The 17,991-nt window shown below is 33.6% G+C and overlaps 1 long non-coding RNA gene across 1 annotated transcript in view; it reads right to left on the reverse strand.

Annotated features, from left to right (window-relative positions):
- Positions 1-16,457, reverse strand: part of LOC141571305 (uncharacterized) — a 139,493-nt gene extending 123,036 nt beyond the window's left edge. The window contains exon 1 of the long non-coding RNA XR_012496068.1: positions 16,314-16,457. This is a non-coding gene — a long non-coding RNA (uncharacterized LOC141571305). The remainder of the gene's footprint in view (positions 1-16,313) is intronic.
- Positions 16,458-17,991: the final 1,534 nt, after the last annotated feature.

The raw sequence follows: 17,991 nt of genomic DNA on the forward strand, positions 1-17,991 counted from the left end.
ACCTAGCTGGACAATGAGCTCTCATGAGTCTTTTGGAGCAAAAATTAATATAAGACCCTGTCTTATTTTATTATTAAACCAGGTATAATGTAATATAATATAATGTAATACAATACAATACAATACAATACAATACAATACAATACAATACAATACAATATAATACCGGTTGGTTGAAAAGATTAACATTTTCAACCAATATATTATATATAATATAAAACCGGGTATAATATAATATAATACCTTATATAATATAATATAATATCGGGTCTTATATAATATAGTACAATATAATACAATATAATAGCGGGTTTTATATTAAGTTTTGCTCCAAAAGACACATTAGAGCTGATTGTCCGGCTAGATCTTATTTTTGGGTAAACAGGGTATTCAATCCTTTTAATTCAATGTTACCTTTTATTGAGTTATACATTTCATTTTATTTAAAATAACTCACTTCCTTTTACATGAATGCAGATACCATGCTATCACAAGTTATTTTATCTGTTTGCACTTCCTTCTCCTTATATGTAAACTATTGATATTTACATCAAACCCACAGATTTGTAATGAGGATTAAATCAATATGATATTTGAAAGCATTTATCACAATGTCTAGCCTATAGGGGAGTACAAAACATGTTAAATAATAACATTAATGATATAGCAATTATCTGTATCTCACATTTGCATTGTACACTCATCTGGTGTTTAGAAAAATTTCCTCAGAGAATCAGAAACATACTCTAGACTCTGGAAAATACATACTCACTTGCCCTCCCCCTTCTGGTGCACCAGTGATGACAATGTGTCATTCTAACTGACCTCATTGTTTTCTCTCCAGATTCTTTAAGCGTGCATATTTCTACTTGTATTCAAGAATCATGCTTCAATGGTAAATACAAGAAAGTGTTTAGCCCCGTGTTTATATGTTCATATATACCAAAGGTCACATTTGTGTATTTATTCAACATGATGACTTATTTTAGTAAAACTTCATAGTTGGTATTTTCAGAGTCATGATGTTAACCAGCTTAAAATGGGCTATTTATAAAGGTTAGGTAGTAAATGAACTGACATTGTAAAATATGTAGACCCAAAACTTCTTGCAACTGCTAATTATAACAAGATTAAACATGATGATGTGAAAGAGGAGGAAGATTATGGATATTACTTAGAAGAAATGTTGCTGTTACCTTCGTGGACTGGCAACAGATCCTATTATGATCAGATAAGTTCCTAAATTTCCCTACAAAAAGACAAGCAGGTCATGGCTCCAACCATGCTTTCCTGGTTCTTCCATTTTCAATCCATGACTGTTATAAATGTCCCTGAGAAAATACAACACAAGCTTTGTATAATGAAGCGCTAACTTCCTTTTCTGTTTTACTTAGAGGGCCAGGAGAGAAAGACAACCTAAAAATAGATAACGTTAAGGCTGGTATTCAGCCTTTGGGATATCAGAACAGGTATTAGAGTTTTTATTTGGTGGCTTAAAAGTCTGATTCTGCTTGATATTCTCAATATGTGTAGATAAATGGTTAGATAGATGGTAGATAAATAGATAGATACCTTAAAGAATTAATTAGTTAAGGGCTTTGAGTCACATTTTTAAAGAATGGTATACATTTTTTAAATAAAACCAGAAGGCTAAATGTAACTAAGATGCTAAGAAAGACATATTATAAAAGCTACATGTAGACAGGATATAGAGGATAAAATAATGAGAAACAAAAGAGTCATGGTTCTGAACTGAATGATGACAAGAGATCAATACCCAGATTTGGTATTCTTCACACATTTATTCAAGTGTTCTTACAGTAAGCACATACTGAACGCTCACTCTGTGTTGTCCACTCTCATAGGTGCAATAGATAAAACAAGAAAAACCAAAAACAAAACAAAAAAACGTAGAGTAAGCCCAGACTTCATAGAGTTCTCAGGGCATGGAATATATAGAAAAACTGAAACAAGTTTTTGTGTTCCACCCACCCAATTCACAGTATTTTAAATTCTTCTCAATGATCATTTCATTAAAAAATATTGTAAAAATATAGTCAATGAATTTCAAAGGGTTAAATCATAAATTTAGAAAATTAATATAAAAACCCATATGATAGATGGCAACTACTTCTTCAAAGGAGTTTGAAATATCTTCTTTACTATAGGCCATTATTTTAGAAGTAATCTATTTTGTGTCAATTTACCATTACAAAGCACTAAAATTATTGAAAAATTAAGGAATTCTGTATGTTGGAATTCTGTATGTGCTATCTTTCATGACTTTTATTTTATTTTATTTTTTCTGACCAAGAGATCCATAATAAGTAGCATAAATAAAAATAAAAATATATGTGACTATTAATATGCATTAATTATAGTATTTACTTTCTGAATCATATTTAATTTATAAATATTAATTTTAAATTAAATATTAGTAGCTTTATACATATTATGGCACCTTTTATGACAAATGTGAACTTCTCTTTACAAAGGTACTGGGATCACTACAAATCTTGCTTAAAGAGCCATGTCATCTCAAATTGGGCCTATTGGCTCATAATTTCATATAATCAGAGCAAGAATTATTCACAGGAGGTGCTATGTTAGTAAGGTCAATACCCATGATAGACAGAGCCTGGAGCTCTGTACAAAAGATGGACTGTATTATCCATCCAGGAAATCTAGTTTACTGAAGATGTATATCCTAACTATAAAATGATTTTACTTTAGGACAAATAAAATATGAGAGATGCATTATATAACCATCTATAATAGCTTTCTTAATTAAAAATTCTGATGGGAGCAATTAAAATTAGAACAAAATAGAGATTATAAATTTGTGATTTGAAAATTAAACTTTGGTGAGTTTGGATGGATTCTATTACTAAATAATAAACTTGTAGTGTTTGTGTTAAATCTCAATTTCACTCCTGCTTTCCCCACTGAAAATCACAGTTATACATTACTATAACAGCTTAGGCAGTTCAGATATTGCCAAGCAACAATCTGGAGAGTAATATCTGTTATACAGCTTTATTCATTAATCCATTATGCTTTAAGCACAAAACTTGAATACATTTCATTCCACCACTTAACATGTCCACCACCTAACCTTATACAATGAAGTCAGGAAAAAAACAGTTTGGACAATCTTCAAAAACATTATTATCAAATTTATTTTTAGTAAGTCAACTATCTTCTTTTAATGTTTAGTAATTTAGAAAATCTTTCACAGGATACCATGGATATTTCTAAATATATCTCAAAAAAACAGATCAAATAAAATTTGAAAATACTTCTTTGAGGGATACTCTTTCAGAAAACCACAGTTGTTCTTTTCCTAAAGTGGAACAGATTGCTTACCATGCGACTCCCACAATAACCAGGTCTCTCAAAGGCAACCAAAATGTTATTGGGGGCCACAGGACTTCACTGTCCTCAGGGCAAACAAGAGACAACTCCTCTCTACAAGAAAGTACTACTTCCAAATTAAACCCCTGATTTTTGCAAAGCAACATCAAGTAGGATTTTTATCCAGCAAAGCAATCATTCAAGATTGAAGGAGAAATAAATGTGCTTTCAGACACACGACACTGATTTCTTCCCACCATAAACACAATTTTACTGAAGGAGCACATAAAGGCATAACTTGAGAGAGTAAAAAAAAAAGAAAAAAAAGAGAGATGTCAAAAAGAGGCTGAGATGCCAGAAAGGAAGGTTAAGAAACTGGTAAATATACAGATAAATCTAAAATATGTTTTCTATATCATAATAGTAATCATTATATTACACGGAATTAAGAAAAAGGCAAAACCAAAATGCAAGAGCACAAGAGCACATGTGCAAGCCTTGACCCTGAGCACTTAATGCAAAATAGGCTGCAGAATTAAAATAAATTAAAGTAAAAAATAGATAGCAAATATATATATATATATATATATATATATATATATATATATATATGATACAATGATACAATGATTATATATATATATATATGAAATGCAAAAAAAAGCTAAAATGCTTATTTTAAAGAACAAATAAATATAACTTTTCTGGAAGATACTAAAATAGCTCAGACATACTTTCTCCATTTCCCATTCTCAAGAGTTAACTGGGAAGAACACATTTTCCTTTCAGTTTGCTTGTTGCAGTTACTTAGTCTCGCTTAGCACCCTCTGGGCAATCCTCACACTCTTCCTACAGAATCGGAGGCGGATGTGTTTCATGATGCCCTTTTCTACCTGTATGAATTACTTTGTCTGCAAACAAGATCATAGGATATACAAACACAGTATCGCATTCCAGCTAGTGCAGCCCCTGCAGTGAAGTCTCAGTTTTATTTTCCAGAGCAGCAGGAAATATGTGAATAGAATAAGCTGTGCATGGTCTGAGCAGTATCGCTAGCTAGCTTAGCACTGCCAAAATAGCTCTGTTCCAAGCAGCTTGCTTAGATCTCTTCGTCTTATCACCAGTTACTTAGTATTCCACACCAAAATTGGAAATTGTACAATTAAAAATCATTCAAGAAAGAAAAAAAATTGTACAATTAAAGATCATGTATCAATTAAAAAAATACAAAATTGAAAACTGTACAATTAAAAATCATTTAAATATATATACATACATATGTGTGTATATATATACATATATATATATATATATATATATATATATATATATATATAAAATGCATTAGAAATCAAGAACAATTCCTCCTTTGTTTCATCTGTACCATTATGCTAAAAACATAGACTTGTGTCTTCCTTAATGTTTTATTTGAAGCATCGCATGGCCATTATTTGGGCAAAAACATAATCTAAGATGTAAATAAGTCTCTTACACTCTCAGAGTTACTTGTATATTCTTCAAGTTTTTTTGTGTGTGTGTTTTTTTAATTATTATTACTAGAAAGACTCATGAGTAAAATGGCATCCATATGGTTTCACTTACCATTTTATCAAATATGATGAAATTTTGGGTCATGAGCAAATTATGATTTAAATTTTGCCGGTAATCAGAATTGGTCACTTTGAAGTTTTGGCTTAGGCCACAGTTGACAATAAATGTCAGTTAAGCCAGTAAACTTTAAGCCTACAGAGGCTCAGATTTCAAAGTAACTAGCTGTGTCCATACCTTAGAACAGAGATGGAGAGAGATTCCCTGGAGAGAATTGCTGGTGTGCTAAGTCTACAGGCTCCCTGCCAAATGTAGACAGATGGGGGAAGTGCTACCTTCTCCTCAAGCCTAGAGAGAGAAGTGACTCAAAAGGACCATCCTTGATTTGTGTTTCATTGAGTGTTTCCTACACACCAGATATTTTGTTATGTGGGAGGAGAAAAAAACCAGCCTGGAGACACTGACTCCTGCTTAAGGGTACGATCTGTGTATACACTGAGACCCAAGCAAAGAGTTTTTTCATGGAAGGGAACCCTGAAAAACCATGGTTTTACAGGGAGTAATACTCAGCGAAAAGGAACCCGTAACCTGTGTCAGACCAGAGCGTCCAAGCACTGGATGCCCAAACACACCATGAAAGCTTAGACTAGACTAGTAATTAATGAAAGTCAGCTCTAACAATCTGCCAGACCTAGAGAACACAAAATCATCTGAGAGCCGTAACAGTCAAGGGAAGAGTTTGTATAAACTCTACCTCTTCACCACTCCCTCTCTACACTGCAAACTCGGCAGGTGTTGGAGAAAAGTGAGTGGAAAGAGAGAAGTAGCTGATGGGGGTATTCCCAAGCAGTCGGCATCTGCCTACAGCCAATCCTACATGTCACAATGAAGATTTCCATCAAATTCATAGCTGCTGATTTCATGTTGAGTTTTGTGATTTCAAGTTACCACAGGACTCCTCAGGAGTGAACGTAAGAGTCATGGTACCTACAAAATCTTCCATTTAGTGGCAAAAGAAAACCTTCCCCAGTAATGTTAAAGAGCTGGTTGGAATGAATCATAAACAGGTATGTTAAAAGAATCTCACTTCAAGCTTAACTCAGTGACGGAGCACGAAAAAGGGAACATCAGCTGGCCTATAAGATTTTGTGTTCTTCGGCCAACCTAGATGAAGAGAAAATTAAATGTGTGGTTTTTTGCCTAACCTTATGTAAAAGGCATTGTTTTCTGCTACATTACTTGAATATTCTAATGTAGGGGGAGTGAGATTCTTATTTAGGGGGAGTGAGATTAAAAAATAAACATACAGTTCTACAATTAAAAAAAAAGAATCTCATGAGTCATGTCTGCTCTATATCTGGGTGTCATTTGCATGAATGACTCCTTTCTTGGACTCAAAGAAGGATAGAACATATTTGAAACATTAGCCTATACAAACAGAAAGTGAAATGGGAAAGAAAACACTTATAGACTTTTTTGGGGGGAGGGGAATTTGCTTGCTTTTGTTTTATGCTGCCCTTCTCAGTATCACCATCTGGCAATTTTCCTGTGACAATTACTGTAGAAACAAGTAGCTCTTATCCCAGCAGTCATTGAAATACACAATAGATATTTAGAAGAAAGAATCTCCAATCACATGCAACACAGATGTCAGAAATGTAAAATGGTTGGATAGAGGTTTTTTTTTCTTTTCTTTTTTCTCAAAGTTTCACAAGAAACAGTTTGATCACCCTCTACTTTAGCTTTCAATGATTAGTCTAAAGCAGATTCTCTGTACCTCAGCACTACTGACATTCTTCGTTGTGTGGAGCTGTATGCACTGTGGGGTGTTTAGCAGCACCTCTGGCCTGTACCCACTAGATTCTGGAATCTCTTCCCAGCTGAACAGCTACAGATATCTCCAAATATTGTCAAATATCCTCCAGGCAGTGAAACTGCCTCTGCCCCCCACCACGAGAAACACTGGTTTAAAAATCAGCTTGCACCCAATAATTTCGGTTTGCAACCAAATAATAACATAATTTATTTTCATTTAGAAGTTTAAAAAATGCATGCTAATTCAACACAAAATGGTATCTCTTCATAAATCAAAGTTGGAAAGAGCTGACACATTAAAGAAATGTTGAAAATAAGGAGATTTGGTTTCCCTAGAGCTTTGAAGGATTCTTCAAAGACAGACATCTTCACAGTACTATTAAAATGTGTCATGAAATTGGGAAAACACAGAATTACTTTTATAAACACATATTTCATTGAAAATGTAATGATTATATCTCAATTCTAAGACTAATATCACCCAAAGATCAGGAAAGTATTGCTAATCCTAGCACATATTTAGCAGGGTCAAACATCTACTATCATCCCCAGATTATTTGAATGTCACAAACATAGTCTTCCTGCTGTGATATATTACATTTTTCACATGCAGCCATAACAAAATAATCTCTTATGATAATCTGTTATTTTATTGCTTTATAAAAAATGATTTAGTTTACTAAATATTGAAGATCCCAGTCATGATATAAAAAAGAAATGTTAAATTGGATAAATATAGTCCTAGTCTTATGACCTTTTAACAATATTCAGAAATTATATATTTTGTGATGTGTTAAATATCATTAAACCTTGTTTTTAACCCTTAAAAAATAACTTAGCATGTAGATTCCCTTAACTCTTTTGAAGTGGAAATGGCATTGTCAGGGTCCCCACTAAATAGTCACCTGTTTTTGAGGACACTGTTTCCATTATCCTAATAATGATTCCTCTATAAATTAGAATGAAACCAGTTAAGAAGAATAAATAGAGTATAGATCTAATAATATATCATTATGATGCCAATCCTCTTTAATCAAGAGAGAGCCACTGTTATATTTTCATAGATAATTTTTAATAGAAGAGAAATAGCTCAAAATATCTAATGCGAAATATTTTAAAGGATCTGTTTTATTGAACAAATTGACTATTTTAAACTAGGGAGGAACAGGAAATATAATTTCCTTATTAAAATGCATATTTTCATCTTCAAACTCTATTTCCTCAAATAATATCAAGTTAAATCATGTTAGGTCATTAAATAGTCATGGCACAGTCAAGAGTGTACTGCATACTTTTCCATCACTAATAACTAACACAAGTGTGAATACGAGTTTGAAATTATGTGTATGTGCATGGTATATTTCTCTCTAAGTAAGAACACAATGGTGTACAAACAAAAGGTGATCTATGAAGTGATTAACATCTTTTAAACATCTGATCTATAGCCTTCCATGAGCAATTAAATTACTACCCAGTGATCACATAATACAAATTTATATAAAATTACAAAGTGATTAAACTCTCAAACTTGTGCTTCTGTAGGTTAAAGAATAGACCTTTTGAGTTAAAAATGATATTAAGAAGATCCTACTGAAAGTCAGTGCTATAGACAGCACAAGAATCCGGAAGCACTTGCCTCCTTAAAGTGACAGTGTGCTACATATAATGTTTTGAGTGGAGGGGGGAAAATGCTGTTACTTTAACCAAAACCTTGAAAAAGCAGCACAATAATATGTACTAAAGTACAGGAATGAATTTAGGGACATCAAAACATTGAAGGATTTTTTCTATGCAATAATGTCTCGGTACTTTACTATGTCCTATTTTTGGAACTCCTGGTAGCTACTCCAGTTGCTATGAACCTCACCTAAATATCCCACATTTAAAGCAAATGAATAACCAATAAATATATAGTAATTAAATATAAACAATATTTTTAGACTTTTTTATTTTAGTTTTGTGGTGGTGGCATACTTCAATGCACAATGGGTCATTTTGTCAATTAATGAAGAAGTCATTTAAACAGTAGTATAACCAATACAGTGGTAAAGAGTAAAATAAAATAGTTCTGTGTGAAACTTTGTCATGACAATGTAACAAAGGGGCAATAGAATAAACTAAGCTCACTCTCCTTAAGCTGATACAAAATTGTGTCACCAGACAAAGGGAATATTACAGATAAAATGTCAAGCTTAAATTAGACAATTGCCATTCACCTCAGTGACAAGGCTTAAAGCTTATTTAATAAATTTCCAATGAAATATTTATGGACAGATACAAATTCTAATTAACCAAGTGCCATTTTACAAAGAGAAACTAATAACAAGGCTTCTAAGCCACACTTTTTTCCATTCTATGTTAAAAATATAATCACATAGAGCCCATTTTTATTTGGGGGAAAATACAGGCCCAGTAATACTATAACTGATGTACTATAATGAGGAAAATAAACCATGGTTTTTTCTTTAATCAAAATAATTTGTGCTATTATTTTAGGCTTACTGGTACCACATTCAAAAACATGTATTACTTTCTGTCTTTAAAACATGCTGTTTCAGGAACTAGATAGTTTTAGAGACTAGAAATGGAATTCAGAAAATATATAGCTTTTCACCATAATATCCCTGGTTAACCATGGCTAGTTCACATTCAACAAAATGTGACCCCTAATTACAGTACATATTAATGTGGAATGAACTAGACTATACATACAAAAAAAATTAAGAGAGGAAAGCTCTGTGTTATTTTATTCCCTATAAAAGTTGTTCTCCCATTAGAACTATGAACATTTTATAAATAAAACTAGAGAAAAGGAAACATTGCAGCTCCCTTAATCTGGCAGATTGCCTCTCTTTTCCTGGCATGACTTTCACAGGCACTAGGAAATTAGAGCATTCTGGCTTTTTCATTGCTAAGGTCTTAGATTTGCTGTGAGTGATCCTATTGGGCAAGAGACAACACAATCTCCTGCTGATTTTCTCTAGTGTTGCCCCCATCAGCCAATGGAAATCACTCCTGCATCTCTTGCCCAGGATCTCTGGCCTCTTGAATTTACTCCATGTTGCTCTGCCTATCCAGTCAGGGAAACTGATGAAAACAGTTAAATTTAAAGAAAATGTGTGTACAGGATAGTACCAAAAGAAATAATTTAAAAAACAAAGCAAATGTGTAATATGTAATACATCAGAAGGTAATTAGTGAGTGTGATGTATGTTTGCTTTTATTTAGGATTGCCACGGAAGACATCTCAGAGGAGGTGATTTTTCACAAGTCTGAATAGATGGATGAAGAGAGACATGGGAATATCTGGGGAAACAGTCTAGACCAAGAGAGGAGCAAGTCCCAAAGGTCTGCAGCTTGCACTTCTTTTGCACATTCAAGGGACAGCAAAGAGCCCAGTGTGTCTGCTGTGAAATGAAGAATTGAGAGGAAAGTAAGAGGAAAAAAATCAAGGAGGTAGCAGGAAAATGGTAATGTGTATCAGCAGATCATAGAGTCACATGGGCCATTGTGAAGAATTTGAATCATATTTTACATGCCAAAAGAGCTACTGGAAGATTCGAAGGACAGGAACAGCATTAAATGATTTTTCCATCAAGGAATCTCTACAGGTTCTGAGTGGAAAATATATAATATGGTATGCAAATGTGAAACAGATCAGTTAGGGGGTTGCAAAAGACCATATGAGAGATGACGACTGCTTGAGCATTTGGTAGAAAGAGTAAGGCCTGGCAGGAATCTTGATATATTTTGAAGACAGAGACAAGAAGGTCTATTACTGGGGCCCAGACAATTTGAGAAATTTGTGGAAATCCATTCCTCTAGTAAATTTCAGAGCTGAAATTAAACCCTATTTCTCTCTATCCTCAATTGAATGTTCTTATCACTACTCAGTGATTCCCAACCCAGGACGATCATCACAGCAGCAATATTTACAAAACACAGGATGCTAAGTCCTGATGCAGTCCTGCAGAATTATCCTATCTGGGAAAGGAGGTCAGGAAATGACTGTTTCAGATATTCAACCAGGTGAGCAAACCACCTCATATACCATGCAAGGATAAGTATGATAGGTGTATATATAACACACATCCTTAAGAACACAGAAAAATGACTGTCTTTGGGAAGCATGGGGAATATCCTGCCCGAGAATATTCCACCAAAGAAAACCATGCATAGGGCCATGAAGCACAAATTACAGTTGCTGGGTGAAGAATGGATGCAAAGAAGGATTTCAAATTCATATCACAGGAGAAAGAAAAACTTGAACTCCAAATGGGCCATTCTGTCTCTGGGCCTGGAACAAAGGAGGAAAGAATGGATATAGGTAAAGACAGCTTTGTTTATAGACAGACTAGGTATCAAAGCCAGTTTAAATCCCTTGGCCTCAATGATCTCTGCAAAGTAGAAGACGAGGCTAGCTGTTGAGGAAGGCAGGTTATGATGGATATTTGGGCAAGAGGCTTGCTGGGAACAGAGAAGTTTCCATCATGACACAACAGAAGGAAGATGTGACCAAGAAAGGAAAGCACACCAGTGACATTTCAGAGAGCACATTATGGTATAGAAAGTACAGAGTAAACTACATAGTGATGTAGCCAGCTGTGTGATTTTGTCTGTTTTACTCAGCAGCCTGGCATATGAAGGAAGACACAGCAGTAAGAACTGAACCAAGTTTGAGTATTTGTGGGATTCAGAGGTAAAACTTTGGAAGAATAAATACTTGGTTTAAGAGCTGTGTGAGCTTAAGCAATCTATTCAACTTTGTGAATCCCAATTTCCTCATTTGCAAAATTGAGATAAATTTTAACTCATTATGCTGTGAGGATTAAATTAGATAAACTGAATTGATTATTGTCTGATAAATGGAAGACAGTCTAGAAGTGATAACCCTTATTACTATTGCTATGAGAGTGTGTATGCTCTTAAATGGAATAAAGATAAATTATCAGAATTCAGAAGGCCAGGAATTATGAGGATAGATTTTTGGAATGTTCATATGTAGAATCTTGCAATATCAAGAATAATGACAGGAGACCTCATTATTAAATGTGGAAAACTGACATGAAGAAAGCTGACCTCTTTCACATCTTTCCAACCTGTTGAGACCACTGTGCATCATAATCCTGCCATCCAAATAACATGTTTGTTATAACTTCTGGCTTGGAGTCATCCAACTTCCCTTGATTTATTCTTTTTTTTAATGAGTACAGAGGAAAATTATATTAAATACTGTATTTCCCCGAAAATAAGACCTAGCGGGACAATCAGCTTTAATGTGTCTTTTGGAGCAAAAATATAAGACCTGGTCTTATTTTACTATAAAACTGGGTCAATATAATACTGGGTCTTATATTAATTTTTGCTCCAAAAGACGCATTAAAGCTGATGGTCTGGCCAGGTCTTATTTTCAGGGAGACACGGTACTATATTTTTACAGTTTAGTATTAAACTCATTTTTGAATCTTCAAGCAAATCCAGAATATGCTGAGATTGGTTTTATGGAACAGTGTATTTGCAAAACCTCTGATGCATAAAGTCAGATTTTCTTTCTAAATGCCAGAAAGTACATTGGCGTGGTCGTAACCCAGCCTACCATTTGTATTTATTTTTTAATAGAATTAATTTGCCCATATATTTAAAAGTCATCTTGCAACTAATGTGGCACTTTTAAAATAGCCATCAATACTGCCCAGAAAATGTTTATATATTGCAAACTAGCATAAACTATATTATTTAATTTTGCTTCAGATTTTTTTTGTTTTGTTTTGTTTTGTTTTGTTACTGGGAAGGTTTTAATATGTCTTAATAGTCTCATTAAAAATTATATTAGTTCTTATAAGTATAAAATAATGGACTCCAAATATACTTTGTGTCCTTCAAAAGTATTTTCAAAGGAGACTTAAAAAGTCAACTTAGTGTAAGTTATCTTTTCTTAAATAAAAATATTTATCCCAAAATAACATCATATTCTTGCCACAGTGGGACTCTATTAAGCTGTCAGTCATTGCCCACTCACTGTATAACTAAAATTACATGTGAAAAAAACTTCATATTGTAATTTCATGGTTCTTCTTGAACAAAGAAAATCTGATTGATTGCAATCATTTACACAACCAGAGAAAAGAAGAATATTTTTTAAAATTCAAATATATCATTTTAGGCTTCTATCTACAAAGCTTTGAGAAGTGAACTAAAATGAGAAATCCTGCACTCCTTCCAGATTGCATAAAGCAGCTGTGAATTCAGATTCCACACTTCATCTTTCATTTTGATGTGCATTCTTTTGATCCTCAGAAAGAAATACATTTATAATTTCCAAAAGAACTGCCTCAAAGGTAAGTGGTATCCAAATATTGTTTTACAGAGATAAAAAATACACAATGTCAGTGGCATTTGGCTGTGGATTGATGACGCATTGCACAAGAATATAGAAGCACCGTTCCTATAAAACTTGTAACATTATGGTTTAGGGGCTATTTAACCTTTAACACAAATCATTTTTATTCTCCCACTGGAATTTAAAGCACTTTATTCTGTTACATTGTATTTCTTTTTGTTTCCTCATTTTCCCTGCAAGAAGCCTGCTGAAGATTTTGTCTCTGGCAGGCTGTAAAGAAGAAAAGAATAAGCATGAGACTGCAAGACAAACAAAATAGGAAAAGATAGAGAACCAACTTTCTGAGAAGATGTATTTTAATGTAAATGAGCTTACCTCCATACCAGCAAAAGATTTTTTAAAAATTAGAATTGGTTTTATGTTTTGTTTTGTGTGTTTTTTTCTGATAATTTCTACCAGAAAACCTAGGAGTAAACAATAAGAAACAGACAATGTGAAAAATAAACATATAGGCAGCAGTAAGTTTTATCCCGATATTTTTGTCCTATTCAATGTTGTAGGATGTTCTATTAGAATTACCAAAAGGTACATCACTGACAGAGTAGAGAGAGAAGAAAACAACAAACTCCAGGTAATCTTGAAACTAAGAGAAAGGGGAAGTCTGAGAGATATAATTTCATTTCATAGCTATCTGACATCACTGACAAATTTTGAGTCTTCGTGTTGCTGTATCTGGTGAAGATGGCTATTCATTCCTTAAGGAGTTTTTCAGAGGTAATGCACATGGATGAGCTTTAACATGTCTTTTCTTTCCATCCTGACAGAATAGCATTGCAATTGGTACATAGTGCCAAAGAGAAATATAAAGAATAAAGTGTTTGAGTTCTACTGGGACAATAAAAATGATTTGTATTAAAGGTTAAATAGTCCCTGAACTATAATGTTACACGTTTTATGGGAATGATGTCTCTGTATGCTGGGGCAATGCATCATCAGTTCTGTGCCAAGAACCATGACACTGTACATTGCTATTTCTGCAGAACAGCATTTGAATAGCATTTGCCTCTAAACAGATCCTTCCAGATACAGGAGCGACTGACATTTTATCTATGAATGAAATAAGAGATCATGACCTTAAATGGCACAATAGATCATTTAGCATAAAGGTTATTGGCGAAGTGTTTACCATGTGACTATATTTTGTATTTCTTCAATTTTTAAAGCAAGCTAAATCTTTCTGCAAGAGTGGGGAATAGTTTGATTTAATATAAATTACATTTTAAATCATTAACTTTGCCTTTTTATAAAACATTCTTGAGATGTGGGAGTTTTTAAAAGCTTACTAATTAATTATATTTAGGAGGCAGTTTTTAAAAGGATGCACAGAACTGGCAATTATCTGTTGAAGTAAGGTTATAGAGGAAGTCATTCGAGAAAACTCTAAATATTTTAATTAAATGAATGTCATATTCAAATGTACTCCAAACATTCAGAAACGTCTAAGTAAATATTAAATTATTTCTACATGTGGGAAATATTATGTCAGACTCCTTAAAATAATTATAAGAAGAATGACTTCATAGCCTTTATTTTCATGTGGCTACTTGTGTCTCTTTCCAAGTTAGTAAAGGTATTCTGAACTATTAATGACAATTTTAGTGGAAACTGATGTCTTATTTTAGGAAATTTTCTGGAAAGGCCCTTATCTTTTATCTCCCTTTCGTAAGTATCTGACATCACTGGACTATGGATTTAGTATAGCATATAATATCATGTCTGTATCCCTTTGATGGAGCATAAAAGATTAAAGATGTATTTATCTACATATGGCAAAAAAATTAATTTTTATAGTTTTTGATCATACCATAAATGTGCATTTCCAGGTATCTTTAAATAAAGGATAGAAATATATGACTCCTAAGCTTCCTAAACCAACTTCCATTTCTTTATGAAAAAGGAGAATGAAATTCAGAAAACTGAAGTGATTTTCCCAACCACATAGGGCAAGGTAATAAAAGTAAACAATGAATTATGATACCGGAAAATATAATGGGAGATACTACATTTAAAATGTGTTTCTAACATTAATAATTTCAGTGGGATTAAACTGTACAGTTTGAATCAACCAGCCAGTAAAGATTAAAGAACACCCAAGATGTAAACTCTACCAAAATAACACAGAGCATCCTCTGTCTTGGATCAAATTCAACGTGGACACAGGTTTAGACTAGACAACTTCTGACTATCTTTGTTGTTGTAGAATGATGAAGGCAGAACTCCCAATTACATTTTAGAGCAAGTGCCTTGTAGGATAGTAATTTTTAAAATGTGCAATTCTTCCCTGAGTTCAGAAGGACATTAACAACAAATACAGGCCAAAAAATTCTACATGACTAAATTGTCCAAACTGGCACTCTGGACAGTGTCAGACACTGCTCAACCCTAGCTGCATATCTGCACCCTCTGGCACTGGAACAACAAAGTCAAAAGAATCTCATTAAAAATGAAATGCATTTGGTAAAGATTCAGCATAGCCAGTGCCAGTTGGACAATAAAGGTCTGCTGATTTTGCCAAACTGATTTTGGTAAGTACATGAGAAGATAAAAAGGCATTTCCTCTCTTTCAGAAATATTGTCTCAAAATTATATTACTTTCCTAGACTACTGTCAATAAAATTGTTTTGACATAAATGTTATAAACTACATGTTCAAAGACAGTTAAAAAAGATACTGGACATCTTTAGGTTAATTAGTTTTGAAAGTTTGAAATGCGAAGTACCTAACTTACAGCACTCAAATATTGCCTTTTCCTCAGCATATAAAATAAGGTTAAAATGTTCTAATTAAATAAGTTTAAGCATTGTTAAGGGAACACTTTTAAAATTACCTCATATCATTAACTGGCACTCAATAAATTCCTGTTAATCCTTCCTGAAATTGTACCTGTCTTAGAAGAACAACAGCACATTTCAGCATTATTCTTTCTTCCTAAATATACTACATTAACCTTTGCCTTATAATTTGTTTGGCATAAAAGGAGCCCCTATTGCATAAAGAACTTGGCTTTATTATAGCTCCTTCTATATTCACAGACACATTTTTCCAAGCATGAAATTCTCTTTAAATCAACATGCACATGAATGTATATGTGTACATTACTAGAAATGGAAATAAGCAAGAATTACACACTAGAGTCAACTCTCCCTCAATTGCACAGAAAGTGAGGGAGAGTCATGAATATTCTAATAATACGTACCTTTGTCTCTGGAAAACATCTGACTTTGGACATAGTTTAGCACAGATATTTCTAAAGATCTGGTCACTTGCACATACTGTGATGACAAAGCTCTGTGAGGAGGAGGATGGGTTTCTTTGTAAACATCGCTTCTGAGCTCCCTATTCACAAATCCTTTTGTTGCGAGGACTATTCTGGGGCTGACTCCCTGGCTGACTTATTTATTCACCAAGTATCTCCTGAGTACCGACAAAGTGCAGGTGCTATTTTAGTTACTGTGCATGGGGCATGGAACAAAAGAGATCACGTTCCTGTCCTTGCAGGCTAACATTCTTGTGGGGAAAGCCTGACAGAAAAACAAGAAAACGGGTAAATACATAAAAATCACACAGCTGTAAGGGTGATGTACAAAAATCAAACCAGGGAAAGAGGTTGAGGGGGCTGATGTCAGCCTTTGGAAACATTAGCTGAACTTTTCCTTTTCTGGGCATTGTGTCCTGAATCCTTCAACAAAGTATGAATATTGATATTTCTATACTTCCCCATGCACACTCTTAATCTCAGTAATTGGTCTTAAATTTTATGTTATGGTAATATGAAGATAAGGGAGAAATGTTTTGAAGAATTAAAAAGCCTAGATTATCTGGCTGTAGAGTCCACGCATCAGTGTGTCCAGTTCACTTTACATGCGTGACAAAGGGCCTCATGCAGCGCTGGTATAAATTTCTCCGTGCACTTTCATATTAATAAAACATTTATTTTCATTTCAGGTACAGATTATGGGTGGGAGGGAGCTTCTTACACTTATTTTCCTGCCGCTAAATCGTATATTATCCTATCAGTTATTCAATTGGCTTAGGCTAGTAAGGATGCATTTTGAAAGCTCAGGTTGAGATCTGAGGCCATGTCGATTAGTCATGGAAAGAATCCTCCAGGGTGAAATTATCCTCATCCTCACTACTAAAAGGACTCGACAAAATAATTTTTCAGGTGACTAGTACAGCTGAGCTCTTTGAAGAATATTAACACAGAGTAGAAGGCTGAGCAATGTGTTTATTGAAATGTAGCATGTAGAATGCTTTATCTGATACACACGCAAAACCAATAGAAACAATTACTTTAAATATGTATATATCATGCATCGAGAACAACTAAAATATGTATTTTGATTATAACTGAATTAATATTACAGGACTATGAGATAATTATTTCACTTTTACTTCATGATTTGGTCTTTACCTAAGACAATGTTAATCATTTCATAGATTTTGTTTTTCAGTTGTGTGACAAAGGAAAAATACAAATTTATATTTTTACCAGAAAAAAAATAATTGTCTTGAAAATCAAGATCATGAGAAGTTTTGTTTTGTTTTTACCAGTACATTTCTAACTACAGTATTTACATTTATCCAAGAGTGGAAAGAAAAATTATATGGCAAAAAAAATGTGAATTCCTATGTTGAGACAAAGTATAGCCAGAATTTAAAAAGATTTAAAAGACCCCAGGATAGCAGAATTCAGTCCCCATATGAGCAGAGTAAACCTTAAAATGTGAGTGTGTATATGTATGTATATGCATGGTTTTGTGTGGTGTGTGTGTGTAGGTATGGGTGTGGGTGCATGGGTGTGTGTCTATGAGGCAGGTCACTTGGTTGATAACTCCTCCTGAAGGTAAAAAAAGAAAACAAAAAAGGCAATA

The sequence above is a fragment of the Rhinolophus sinicus genome, linkage group LG04 (genome assembly GCF_036562045.2).
Source record: "Rhinolophus sinicus isolate RSC01 linkage group LG04, ASM3656204v1, whole genome shotgun sequence".
In the NCBI taxonomy this organism is placed as follows: domain Eukaryota; kingdom Metazoa; phylum Chordata; class Mammalia; order Chiroptera; family Rhinolophidae; genus Rhinolophus; species Rhinolophus sinicus.